Raw genomic sequence first — 13,885 nt, forward strand, 5'->3', positions numbered from 1 at the left:
GCCTCTAGCGGCTGTGGATGACAAGTCAGTGGGTGTATTCAAGGCAGATATAGATAAGCTCTTGATTAGCCAGGGCATCAAAGGGTGTAGGATGAAAGCAGAGGAGTGGGCATGACCGGAAGAATTGGATCAGCCCATGATTGAATGGCAGAGCAGACTCGATGTACCGAATAACAATGCTTACGATTTTATATCTTACGGTCTTATTGTCTTAAGTTCTTAGACTGCCAGGCTTCAGATGTTTCAGAAAGGACAGGCAGGGAGGCAAAAGAGATCGGATGGAGGCACTGCTGATCAGAGACAGCATCACGGCTGCAGAAAAGGAGGAAGTGATGGAGGGCTTGTCTACTGAGTCTCCGTGGGTGGACAATAGGAACAGGAAGGGGTTAATAACTCTACTGAGTGTTTTTTTTTAAATATGTAGATCATCCAATAGTAACAGGGACATCGAGGAGCAGATAGGGAGACAAATTCTGGAAAGGTGTAACAAATAATGGTTGACGTGGTGGGAGATTTTAATTTGCCCAATATTGATTAGCATATCCCTGGTGCTAGGTGTTAAGATGGGGTAGAGTTTAAGTGTGTTCAGGAAGGTTACCTGTCACAATATATAGATAAGCCTACAAGAGGAGTGGCTGCACTTGATCTGCTGTTGGTAAATGAACCTGGTCAGGTGTCAGGTATCTCAGTGGGCTGTGCTATGAGCAAGGGTGGACCAAACTGCAAGACTCAAACACATCATGTGGGGTTAACTTATATTAAGTTTATTGTTCGGTGCAAAGCAGAAGCAGGAATAGTGCACTGGACAAGGACTCAGGCCTGAGACAAGGCTGGGAATAAGGGTCTGGGCTAGGAGTCGGAATCACGGACCGCCAGGGCCAGGACTCGGGGACTTGGAGCCGCCAGGGCCAGGACTCGGGGATTTGGGGCCTCCGGAGCCAGGAATTCTTTCTTATTCACGGGACAGACTCAGACACAGGACATAAAACACTGAGCCGGGAATCCTCCGTAGACACATGACGGAGTCGGGGCCCTTCTTTACACAGTGACCCAGTATTCCTTGGTACAAGGCCGGGATCGCTTTTAGACGTACGACATGGATACGGAGACCACACAACAATGGACAGAACTATAACGGGGCTCAAGCCCGCTCCAAGCCGCGGCGAGCTCATGACTCACCACAGCGGGTTAACTTTGACTGACCCGTACTGACAAGGGAAGGCGGCTTGCTGGCACTTGCTCCGGGAGGAGACTAGGCTTGCTCCGGCCAGATGACATGGGCTCGCAGTACCTTTGCTGACGTTCCAAACGCTGTCGCGCCGAACGGCTGAAAGCCGGAGACCATAAACTGCCGGTTCAGCCGAGAGTAAATTGCCTCCAATCACCAAGCCCGAGGGATACGGGAAAACAGGGAACCAAAGGGAAACAGGGAGTCAACGGTCCGGATCGTAACATAAACAAAGTAATTTTAAATGGACCCCGATCCGGACCATGACAGTGGGAGTGCATTTTTGAGGCAGTGATTACAATTTTATCTTCTTTACCATAGCATTGGAGAGGAATAGGAACAGACAAGTAACAAAAGCATTTAACTGGAGTAAGAGGGAAATATGAAGCTATCAGGCAGAGACTTGGAAGGAACAGAGTTCTCAGGGAAATGCATGGCAGAAATGTGGCAAATGTTCAGTGGATATTTGCGTGGCTTTCTGCATAGATAGGTGCCAATGAGGCAGAGAAGAGATGCTACGGTACAGGAACCATGGTGTACACATGATGAAAATATAGTCAAGAAAACAAAGGCTTACCAAATGTTCAAAAAACTAGGTATTGATAGAGATATATAAAATGATAAAGCTAGCAGGAAGGAGCTTGAGAAATGAAATTAGGAGAGCCAGAAGGGGCCATGAAAAGGCCTTGGCGAGCAGTTTAAGGAAGACCCTAAGGCAATCGACAGGTCTGTGAAGGGCGAGAGGATAAGATGTGAGAAAATAGGATCAATGAAACGTGACAGTGGAAAAGTGTGTGCGGAACCAGAGGAGACAGCACAGGTACTATTCACTATGCAAAACGACCTTGGCAATTGTATGGATTTCAGCAAGGCATTTGATAAGGTACTCCATGGAAGGCTAACTAAGAAAGCAAGGAGACGTAGGATGCAAGGAGACATTGCTTTGTTGACCCAGAATTGGCTTGCCCACAGATAGCAAAAAATTGTTGTAGACGGGTCATATTCAGATTGGAGATCAGTGACCAGCGATCTGCCTCAGTTCTTTTCAAGGACCCCTTCTCATCGTGATTTTTATCACTGACTTGGATGAGAAATTGGAGGGATACGTTACTAAATTTGCTGACATTGTTGGGGACATTTGGATAGTGTGGAGGGCTGTCAAGGTTTAAATCGGGACATCGATAGGATGCAAAACAGGGCTGAAAAGTGGCAGTTGAAGTTTAACCCATTGCCATAGTCCCATCTGGCTATTCCCCATCTTGCTATTACCTCCTCAAATGGGCCTTAATCCCCTTGTCTGATTTTCAATCTTTCCCAGTTCCGCTAATTACAATACACCCCGCCTGTACTGGAACCACTCGACTTGTCCGGAGTCCCCGCAGAATAGCATAACCTGGGACAGGTATTCAGCAAACAACGGGCTCTTTCCCTGCCCCCGCACCGCCCGTATGATTGCACTATCTTCCTGCTGGCCAGGGCCTCGTTACCTACCAGTCGTCTTTATAGCTTATCCCGACTGGGGAGAGAGGCCATGGAGAAATATATTAGTGCATCCCTCGCGGAGGAAATTATACGACCTTTATCCTCGCCGGTAGGCGCCGGTTTCTTCTTTGTAGAGAAGGATGGGCCGGTTCGTGCCTGTATTGATTACCGAGGCCTGAACAATATAAAAGTTAAAGTACCCACTATTCCTGATTAACTCGACATTTGAACCATTTCATGTAGCCACCATCTCCTCGAAGTTGGACCTTCGTCGCGCCTACCATCTAGTCAGGATGAGGGAGGGAGCCGAGTAGAGGACGGCCTTTAATACACGTCTGAGCCACATCGAATACTTGGTCATGGCATTTGGCCACACCAATGCCCCGCCGTTTTTCAAGCCCTAATCAGTGATGTGCTGCGGGATTTCATTAAACGCTTCGTGTTCTTCTAACTAGATGACATCTTCATATTTTCTAGCAGCCCCCAGAAACACGTTCACCTTATCCGTCTAGTCCTCCAGAGACTGTGGGAGAGCAAGTTATTTGTGGAGGCCAAGAAATGTGAGTTCCACGTCCCTTTGGTCATCTCCTGGGCTACATCATCGAGAGCGGGCAGGTGAGGGCAGCTCCTGATAAGATCCGGGCGTTGGAAGAATGGCCCAGACCCACGACTCGCAATCAACTTCAGGCGTTTTGGTGGTTTGCAAACTGTTATCGCCGTTTTATCAGGGATTACAGTCGAGTGGCGGCGCTCCTTACCGACTTACCTCGCCTACCAGACCTTTTTGTTGGGGTTCCGAGGCTGATTCGGCATTCACTGACCTGAAGAGGCGGATCAGCTCACAAGAGCCCGAACTATTTCACCTCCCCAATGTCCAATGGACTGATCGCTTCAACACCGAATACTTTGTCCTCTTTTATTTGTCTTTTTAAGACAGTATTGAGCTCGAAGAATGCAGTAAAATTTGTATCTCCCCGTCGGGGAATTGAACCCCGGTTCCCGCGTGACAGGCGGGGATACTAACCACTATACTAACGAGGAATTGGTCGTGGTATCCGAACATATATTATTCCGGTTTTGTAATGCGACAGGCAGGAAACGACGTACAGTTCTTCGAGTTTGGAAGGGATTTTACCCACTTACCTCCGGTCTGTGGGAGGATGACGACCACAACTTGACATAACAGGAACTGCATCAGAGTGACCAGATTCAGAAAGCAGTGCGAGCCACAGTCATAAACCACTGGAGACAGTTCAGGACACGAGTCTCCTGCAGAATGATGGAACGATGGTGATATAATGGTGAACATATCTGTCTTCCAGGCAATTGACGCAGGTTCCATTTCCGATGATCGTAGTTAATCGACTTTTAATATTCTTTCATCGAATCTATCAGATGTAAACGTCTCATAGAACCCGATCCGTGCGGACTTCTACAGTCCGAGGGGCCTAACTTGCCAACTCGGGTACGAATTCCCCAAATTATTTAAATCGAAGAGAGAGTGTAAAATTATTACTCACACTGGACTGTCCAGTGGATCAAGGGCGGATTTCCTGTCTTTCACATTTTCCCGATGAACCGACCAGTGCAGCTTCCTGCTGTCACTATAAACCAGATTCTCACAACAAACTAGGACACACCAAAACATGTCGGGTGATATGTTCACACTGAGTGTTCTCAGTCCACTCACCACTCTGTCTATTTATATCCTGAGCGATCCCTCTCTCCAATACACGATTAAATTAAACCCTTTAATGCGATTAACAAATGTAATATAGAATCACAGAATCATTCAACCCTGAAACAGGCCTTTCGGCCGCCACGTCGATGCTGAGAGTCAAGTACCAATCTCACCAGAAAAAAATCTTATTTATCAGCTATTGCCCTCAGTGCCTTGATGATTCAGGTGCTCGTCCAGTCAATTCTCTAATACTGTTGGAATACGTGCCTTCACTAGCCACTCAGGCATGGGTTCCAGTTTCCAGCCGCCATCTGCATGAAGTTCTTCATCTCATGCTGTCTCGGTTTACACACGTCAGGACAGTTTCCTACTATTCTGAAAGGCCCCCGTTTATTTGATATGACCTACAAAGACCTCCGCCATCACCAGCGCTCCATGGAAACGCCCGCAGTCTATCCAGCCTCGGTTTATACCGGAACTCTCCATCTCTGGCAAAATCCTTGCGAACATCCCATGCATTCAACTCTCCAGTTAGTTTACAGAGTGTCCAAAGTTTTCAATTCTCGAATCCGCGGTAAACTTGATAAGTCGTAGCTGGTTTCTACCGAATGGACGACCATGGGCCCAGCGCGCTCCCGCTGCGCCACTCTGCTGTTGGCTGAACGTGGTGCTGAGCTGCTCCGTTGTGGACGCTTCCCATTCTATTCCTTCATTTTTATTTGTCGATTCTTTGCTGACGTCACATCGTTCCCCTTGCGAGCTGCTGTTTGGTGATTTATTTCCTCGCGTGTCTCTCTGCCCGTGACTCCGTCTGTCATTCAGTGCTTGCTACCTCCTGCCCCGTCCTGTTATTTTCTCTGTGCTCGGACCCTTCCGGAGGCCTTGTTCACGACATGTCAGCAGTGAATGTGTTTTACGTTATTTAATGAGTCCGGTTTCAGTGGCCCTGCTGTTACACATTCAGTTACTCTTCCACTGTGTCTCTTCCGCGCTCTCCCTCTTTGCCTCTGGGTTGTTCATTGGGACAGACATCAATGGTTCGAACAATGGACACCAGCTGCGTTGCAGCCGAGATTATCGGAGGACACTATTACAGGGTATTTTGAACTTTACGATGTGTTGACTCACACCTAGGTGGGTTAATTTATTGTATCCAGAAGTGACGTTAACATCTCGTGCCGTATAGGTAATTGAATAAATAACAGAATCAAAAGGATCTCAGCAGATCGGGCTGCTGTGCTTTTCTGTCCTGCTGAGGTGAAAACTGGGGTCTGAGGATTTCGGCCTACTCCGGCTGCTCCGGGAGCAGATCTGTTACCCAGTCTGTTTCCAGACGCTGTTAGCTTGCTTCTCTTGTTTGCATGACGTTTTTGTTTTCCTTTCTCTGCGCAGTGGTTTTTAGTTTTTTTTTAATTGGGTTATTCGAGTTTCTTGTTTTGTGGCTGCCTGGATGAAGGCAAATCTGAAAATAAATATGTTTTGAATAGTTGAATCATTACTCATTAATAGAAACTGCCTCTATCGCCCTTTGAGAAAGGGAGATCCAGACAACCCCGCTCGCTTGCCGGTAGTCAGGGGACCCTACCTGAGGAAGGATACCTTAAATGACCGAGTGGGTGCGGCAAAGTGACACTAGATTTGTCCAGTCAGGACACCTCAGGCATTGATCGCCGATAGTCTCCAGAACAATCTAATTTCTTCACACACTCAGTGAACTCTGAAATTCGGAATTCTGAAGATGTGCGGCTCCACAGGAAGGCAGTTTAGTCCATGTTGGCGGTAGATGATCTCTCGAATGTCAAGAGTGACTCACCCGATGGAATTTCCAATGAACGCCCTGTATTCATAACAAGACCCTTGAAGCGCAATGGAATAAAGGGCTTTAATTTCCTTATTCCATAGTTTCATCACGAGACGGTGAAACAAATAACACTTTGGTAGAAGGAATGAAGAAATTTGAAATTACGTGGACACGGATTACTCTGAGAGGACCCGCCTCTCCCGCAGTGGAACTTGCGCAGTGAAACCTCAAACTTCTGGTGTATCGCCTAATCACTCGGCCATGACAACTGCTACCACACAGATAGTGAGGCAGAAGGACATTTTTCATGGGATCCCATCACCATGTCCCGGGTCGATTGGGCTCAACATCAACGCTGAGGGTCAGAGAATCTGAACTGACATCCTCTCCACATCCACTCTATCCAGGCCGCTCAATATTTGATAGGTTTCCATGAGATGCTCCCTCATTTATCTGAATTCCAATGAGTAGAGGCTCAGAGCCGTCAAATGCTCCTTGCATCTTCACCATTTCATTCCAGGATCATTCTTGTGAGACTCCCCTGGGGCCACTCCAATGCCAGCGCATCCTTTATCAGAAATGGGCCCACAATTGTCTACAATGCTCCAAATGAATCTGATCAATGTCTTACAATTCATTTTCATTATAACCTTGCTTTTAGATGCTAGTCCTGGCGGAATGAAAGCTAAAATTGTATTTGTCTTTCTTACCACCAACTCAACCCGCAACTTATCCTTTAGGGAATCCTGCACGAGAACTCCCCAGTACATTTGCACGTCTGATTTCTGAATTTGTCCCCATTTGGGAAATAGTCTTTCTCTCAATGTGCCTGACCATACATTATCGTACTCTGTATCCGAGCTTCCACTTAGTTGCCCATTCTCCAAGACCTTCTGCAGACTTCCTGCCTCATCAATATTACCAGCCCCTCCATCTAATTTTCTATCACATACAAAGCCATCCAGATCATTGACAGATAAGGTACAAGGCAGAGACCCCTCCAGAAGACACCTAGTTACCGACAAACGCCTGAAAATGCATATTTATTTCCAGACTTTACCTCCCACCAGTCGCCAATATATTTTCGATTCTCGTATCTTTCCTGCAATACCATGAGCTCTCCTTTCTCTATGTCGTCTGCTATTTCTCCAAAGAATTCCAACAGATCTGTGTGGCCAGATTTCTCTTTAAGAAAACCATGTTGGCCGGACTATTTTATCAGAAGCCTGAAAGCACATCCTTACGAATGGACTACAGCATTTTCCCCAACATAAAATCCATGCCAAGTCCGTAATATCTTATCTTTTGTAAATTTAAAATTATTTTTGCAATTTTCCTGCCGTCTGAACCATTCCAGAATCCAGTCATTCCTGAATAATCACTATTAACGCTTCCGTGATATCGTCACCCACTTCTTTCATAAACCCGCGGTGTAGTTCATCTGGTCCAGGTGACATCCGGAATTTCTAACATACTGCTGGTATCAACATAAAATGGCAGACGCAAAAAGCTTATTAAGCCATCGTCCGAGGTTTACTCTTGTATTTTTAAACTTCCTACCTACCTGAAAAGCGACTGTTTGTATCCTCTTTCCATCGGGCAGAAAGCACAAAAGCCTGAAAGAACGTATCACAGGCTCACGGATAGTTTCAATCCCACTGTTTGATTTACTGCATCGTTTCTCAGTACGATAAGGTGTACGTTTGTCCTCACAAGCCACTTCGTTATGATGCTGCACCTTATTATTTACCTGCACTGTGCTTTCCCTGTCGCTGTTACACTTTATTCTGCACTCTGTTGTTGCTTTACCTTGTGCGATCTCAATGCACTGTGTAATGATTTCATCTCCATGGACAGTATGACCGAGAAGGTTTTCACTGTATCTCGGTACATGTGTCTAAAATATAACAGTTTAAATTCCCATCGCGGCCGCAGTAGGGAGCCCCGGCCTCCCTTCAGCGCAGCGTTTCCCAGCTGCCAATGAAAAACAACAGAAACAAATCTGCTGGATCACTGGCCGCCAGCCTGTCGGTTAACAGCCGGACGCGCTCACCGGTGCGCCGCAGAGACAACTTTTGTGGAAAGTAGGAATAAATGGTTCAATTCGGTGTTGTAGAACGTGACCGACAATCGCTGCTGGGCTGGACCCGGTTTTTCACAATCTACATGACTGGTTTGCATCAGAGAGTCAAACAGAAAATGCTGGAAGTACACCGTAGTCAGAACTCGAAACTGCTCGAGGAAATCCCAATGGATTCCGGAGCATTGCGAAACAATTCAGCCACGACTACACACTCCCACTGATTTCCCTTCTGGCATTTATCCAAACGGAAGAAGTGCTGCGCCTGCCCGTTCACCTCCTCCCTCACAACATTCAGAGTCCCAAACAGTCCTTCCAGGTGAGGAAACACTTCAGCTGTGAGTTTCTCTGGGCCATATACTGTATCGGGTGCTCCCAATACGGCCTCATCTACAACTGCAAGACGCAAGATAGTTTGGGGAAACATTTTGTCGAACAACTTTGCTGCGTCCGCAACGAGTAGGATTTCCCAATGGTTAACCATTTTAATTCCGCTGCCCATTCCCATTCTGACATGTTGGTCCATGGATTCCTCTACTGACACGATGAAGCCACGCTCGGGTTGGAGGAGCAACACTTCATATTCCGTCTGGGTAACCCTCAATCTGATAGAATGTACATCGATTTCTCTAACCCGCTAATCTCTCCATTCTCCTCTTTGCTTTAATTTTCTATTCCGGATTCCCTCTTGCGTCTTCCTTTCCCCGCATGTTTACCGCCTCTCTCTAGTCAACCCGTCCCTCCAAACTGATTTCTGCCTTTCATCTCGTTTCCTTTTCCACCAATCACCGCCCAGCCTCACAAATATTCCCCTTTACCCAGCATATCTAACTTCCATCTTAACCTGGCTTCTCCTATGGCCCCCAGTTTTCCATACTGCACTGTCCCCAACATATCTACATCTTGTTCTCAACTGGCTCAACCTATCACCTCCTAGTTTTCAATCTCCCCTTTCCCCATCATATCTACCCTCCTTCCTCACCTGTCACCTCCCAGTTTTCAGTCTCCCCTTCCCCCATCATATCTACCCTCCTTCCTCACCTGTCACCTCCCAGTTTTCAGTCTCCCCTTCCCCCATCATATCTACCCTCCTTCCTCACCTGTCACCTCCCAGTTTTCAATCTCCCCTTTCCCCAACATATCTACCCTCCTTCCTCACCTGTCACCTCCCAGTTTTCAATCTCCCCTTTCCCCATCATATCTACCCTCCTTCCTCACTTGTCACCTCCCAGTTTTCAATCTCCCCTTTCCCCAGCATATCTACCCTCCTTCCTCACCTGTCACCTCCCAGTTTTCAATCTCCCCTTTCCCCATCATATCTACCCTCCTTCACCTGTCACCTCCCAGTTTTCAATCTCCCCTTTCCCCAACATATCCACCCTCCTTCCTCACCTGACACCTCCCAGTTTTCAATACTCCCCTTTCCTCATCATATCTACCCTCCTTCCTCACCTGGCTTCACCTATCACTTTGTAGCGTGAACCCCTTCTCTTCCCCGACTTTCTTATTCTGGCTTCTTCCCACTTCCTTTCCAGTACTGATGAAGGAACATGATTTTTTATTCCTCTCCATAGATGCTGACTGACCTGCTGAGATGCCCCAGTGTTTTGTATGCGTTACTCTGATTCTTGTGCCAAAAAATACCCATCATTGATCGCCGCCCACCTGGTTTTTGATTCCTTCCTCCCCCCTCCTTTCATTGCCATAGACTGCTGTCCTGGGCATTCCCCACAGTTTTGTTGTTCATATAACAGAAACAAAAGTCCCGATGATAACAGTCACAGTCACTCACGTGGTCTCACCAGATCCGCGGCTTTTCTTCTGCCTGATCACATTCGCCCACTTTATCTGAAACTGAAAAATAATTTATTTTCTCTTTCCCAGTGGTGACGAATGGGGCTCCGCCTGAAACATTATCTGTTTCCCTTTGTACTAATCTGACCGACCCGTGAACTTCGCAGTGGAGCAGCAAGTCGCCGCTTTATTTAACTTGCACGTTGATGTGAACAAGAAACGAAACGTCCCTGCTCCTGGGTTCACAAAACGACCAGGAGAGTCGCAGTGAGATCCGTGAGGCAGTACCAGCGACCGGCCACTGGAGGGAACCGAGGGTCCGGGTCCTGTGTAGCAGCGCAGAACATTTCAGAGTTCAAAGTAAATTCAGTGTCAAAGCACAAATATGCTACCATTAGATGCATATTCTCGAGAGGATTCACAGTAAGTGCAAAGAAACAAAATATAATCAATGAAAGAGTACACACAAGACGGACAATCAATGCAGAAAACATGACAGACTGCGAAAATACAAAAACGTAAAATAATAATCAAATAAAGTTAACTAATGGAGCAGCAACCCTCCATGGAAAACATCCCCATGATCTGAGCAGACAGGGTGTGAAGGAGACGTGGAACGCTCGGGTCAGAATTGGAGACCTCTTCCCAGAAACAGAGGGGTTCGTTGTGGCATTACAGGGCCAGGTGTTTAACACAAATGTTACAAATCCATAATAAAAGCCTAACAAATTAAAGTCGATAATTGCAGAAAATGACAAGACACACCAGAAACAATCCAACACATTACAGGATGGAGCAGCAGTTTAACTCAATCTGATTACTTACACAGGGACAGTCAATTGGCAAACATCATTCACCAAAATCATGCTTTAAAATGCAAACTCATAGTAAGGTATGGTGTCTTTTATAAGTACAAACCTGTTCTAGATTAGGGTCAGTCGTACAATTATTTTATGACTGATCCATTACAGGACAATCCATAATAACCGTCTGCATATATAATATTACTGGATTAAAAGGCAATAACAACGTACATAATCGATATAGCCATTGCAAACACACATAACGTACACCAATTAACAAGTGAAAAGCACCAGAACTATGCCGAATTGAAAGAAGAAACTGAAAGACGATCGAGCATGAGCAGGGTATATATTGTCCTAATGGTAATATCAACAACTATCATCTCAAAGTCACTACACAATAGCATTAAACAGTTAGGCCAGCAAAGCAATATTTCTGTAAATCTGCTGAAAACCACTATACTATACACCAGTAGAATGGCCCGAAGTCCGGAGTTATTGAAGAATGAGTGTGCTTCAGCACCCCCGTACTTCAGGCTAGCGTGAGCTGAGAAAGTAATAATAATAACAACAAAGCAAAAATGTCTCTAGGACGAAATGTCTAGTTTGAAAGTGAGTTGTGGAAACAGTCAGTGTTGGTGTGAGTGAAGTTCAGTGAATTGATCCTTCTGGTTCAAGTGGCGATAACAAATTTAAACATGAAATACATTGGTGCCCTGTAAGAGTTTCTGTTGGTTTGATCGTCCATGTACAATATATTAAGTTTATGTCAACATGAATGTAAGCAAGACAGGTCCTGGTAGTGCTCTGTTTTCTATGTGTTTTTTTTTAATGACTGTATTAGGAACACACGGAGCGTACAGCGAAAGCCACTGGATCAACAGCGTCCCTGAATAGACTGGAACCACCAGCATTTCGGATACAGTGCCGAACGCGCTGATGGATTGCGTCGTAGAGCCCACCTGAATAAAAGCGGAACACATGGGCACTTCTTGGTTTTGGAGGCGGCGAACACAGATCGGTGTTTCGACTGGCTTTTTACAATCTGCATCCGTGAGAGGAATCAAGGCGTCTAAACCGATATAAACACGTAGTCGGCAGGATTCGAACCTGCGCGGGGAAACCCCAATGGATTTCTAGTCCATCGCCTTAACCACTCGGCCACGACTACAAGTTCTTCACAGCTGGATTCAAATCCCGGAGTCAGATACACAGGGTTGATCCTGAACTAGCGGGGATTGCTGGAAATATTCAGCAGATCTGTTAGCGGCTGTGAACAAAGAAACCGAATTCACGTTCAGCTCAATGACCTTTCACCAGGAAATCAGTCACTGAATTGGATGGAATCTCAGTCAGAGCAGAGCAGGATCGGAAGATGTAGAATCCTCGTAGGGGATTAAGAAACTCCTCTGCTAAGACGACCCTGATGGGAGTATTTTATAGGTTTTCGGATTGTAGCCACGGATCTGGTCTACAATTTACAGCGGGAGACAGAAAAAACATGTAAGAAAGGTCAGATTACGTCAGAGGGAGTATTTCAAAAAAGCATATAGATGGAAAATCAAGTTGATGAATGCGTGAAATGCCTCCGAGATATCTGTTTGGTGGAGCCTACTGGGGAATAAACAATTCAGCACTGGGTGTTGTGTAATTTTTTGGACTACGTTGTTTTTAAGTTGCCTCTAACTTGACTGCAGTCTGGACAGCTGTTGTGAACAAGGCAAGGTAGATAATCCATCAATGGATTAAACACACAGTAGTAATTAAAACACGCTGCTGTTCAGAAGCGATTGGTGCTGGAATTCTGCTAATGAGTGGCCTCAGAATGGTCGAAGGCTCCACTTAAGGTTGCATGTAGGACGAAGTGTGTAAAGGAAATGAGGCTAATGTATGTTGGTATTTGCTTGGTGTGGTGAATAATACTCATCGCATTGATACTTCAAGCATATCTGACAAGAAGGGAACTCTAAGTTAAAGTTTTTTTTTGGTTTTTAATGTTTTAAAAATGTTATTCAACTATGGGCTCTGTTATCCAAGACTATTAAATATTATGTGGGTTTAGCTAATGACGTTTTGCAGAATCCATCCCTTTTGGAATAAAGTTTGGAACTGAGGTTTAAATGGATATGTTTTACTTCCCATGTTATTATTGCTTTGCTCTTTGTTCTGATGGCTACACAAGGTATTTCCCCCGGTGTTGTTGTTTTTTAGGCCAATTTTAATAAGTTCAGTGTTTGAAAAGCACATGCCATTCTAATTTTTTTTTTTTGTTGATCGTTTAATTTCTTATAGCTATGTCGTATTTTAAAATAATTAGTTCCTGTTAAATTCCTTGATATATGCTATGAAATTAGTTACGTTATCATGTTTCTTCACGCTTTTGTTATGACATTATTTTTAAATCCTTACCGGTATTTTTTGATATAGTCATGAATTCTGCTTTTCCTTTTGTGCTATATTTACTGAGACATAAACAGTAATGTGATCCCCAGAATTCTCCTAAAATCGAAAAGGAGGAGATGTTGGCCACGGAAGATTTCAAATATGTAACATAACATAGAACTCGAATGGCTCAAGGACAGTGGAAGCAGACAGAACAAGTATCTTTGTACCAGACATGTATTTGGAAGTGAATATGTAATTTTGTCGAACCGTTTTACATCTTCCATTTTATGAGGTGAAAATTTTGGTATTTTAAAGTAAACACAACGTTGCTTCAGGTAAATTGCGGATTAAGAAATCTTTTCCAGATTAGAAGTTAATTGTGAGGTGTTTTTGATATAATATAACATGCAAATGTGTGAATGTTGGGGTCAGTGCCTGCCTGGAGTGATTGAAACTGTCACAATGGGAGGGGGGCGTAGATAGCGGACCCAACAGGAAGACACAGACACTGAAGTACAAGGAAAAGGACTTGACTAGGGCAGGAACGTGACAGGATGCAAACGAGCACGAACAAGAACACAGACTTGGGTTAGGACATGGACAAGACAGGGAACCCGGACAAGGAACTATG

At 45.2% G+C, this 13,885-nt stretch overlaps 2 non-coding genes across 2 annotated transcripts; both read right to left on the minus strand.

Moving 5' to 3' along the window:
* Positions 1-3,680: 3,680 nt before the first annotated feature.
* On the minus strand, positions 3,681-3,751 carry trnad-guc (transfer RNA aspartic acid (anticodon GUC)). Its single transcript has one exon. It is a non-coding gene; the product is annotated as a tRNA-Asp (tRNA).
* Positions 3,752-11,958: 8,207 nt separating this feature from the next.
* Positions 11,959-12,040, minus strand: trnas-aga (transfer RNA serine (anticodon AGA)). Its single transcript has one exon. It is a non-coding gene; the product is annotated as a tRNA-Ser (tRNA).
* Between the last annotated feature and the right edge of the window lie 1,845 nt (positions 12,041-13,885).

Source organism: Mobula birostris, chromosome 28 (genome assembly GCF_030028105.1).
Source record: "Mobula birostris isolate sMobBir1 chromosome 28, sMobBir1.hap1, whole genome shotgun sequence".
In the NCBI taxonomy this organism is placed as follows: Eukaryota; Metazoa; Chordata; class Chondrichthyes; order Myliobatiformes; family Myliobatidae; genus Mobula; species Mobula birostris.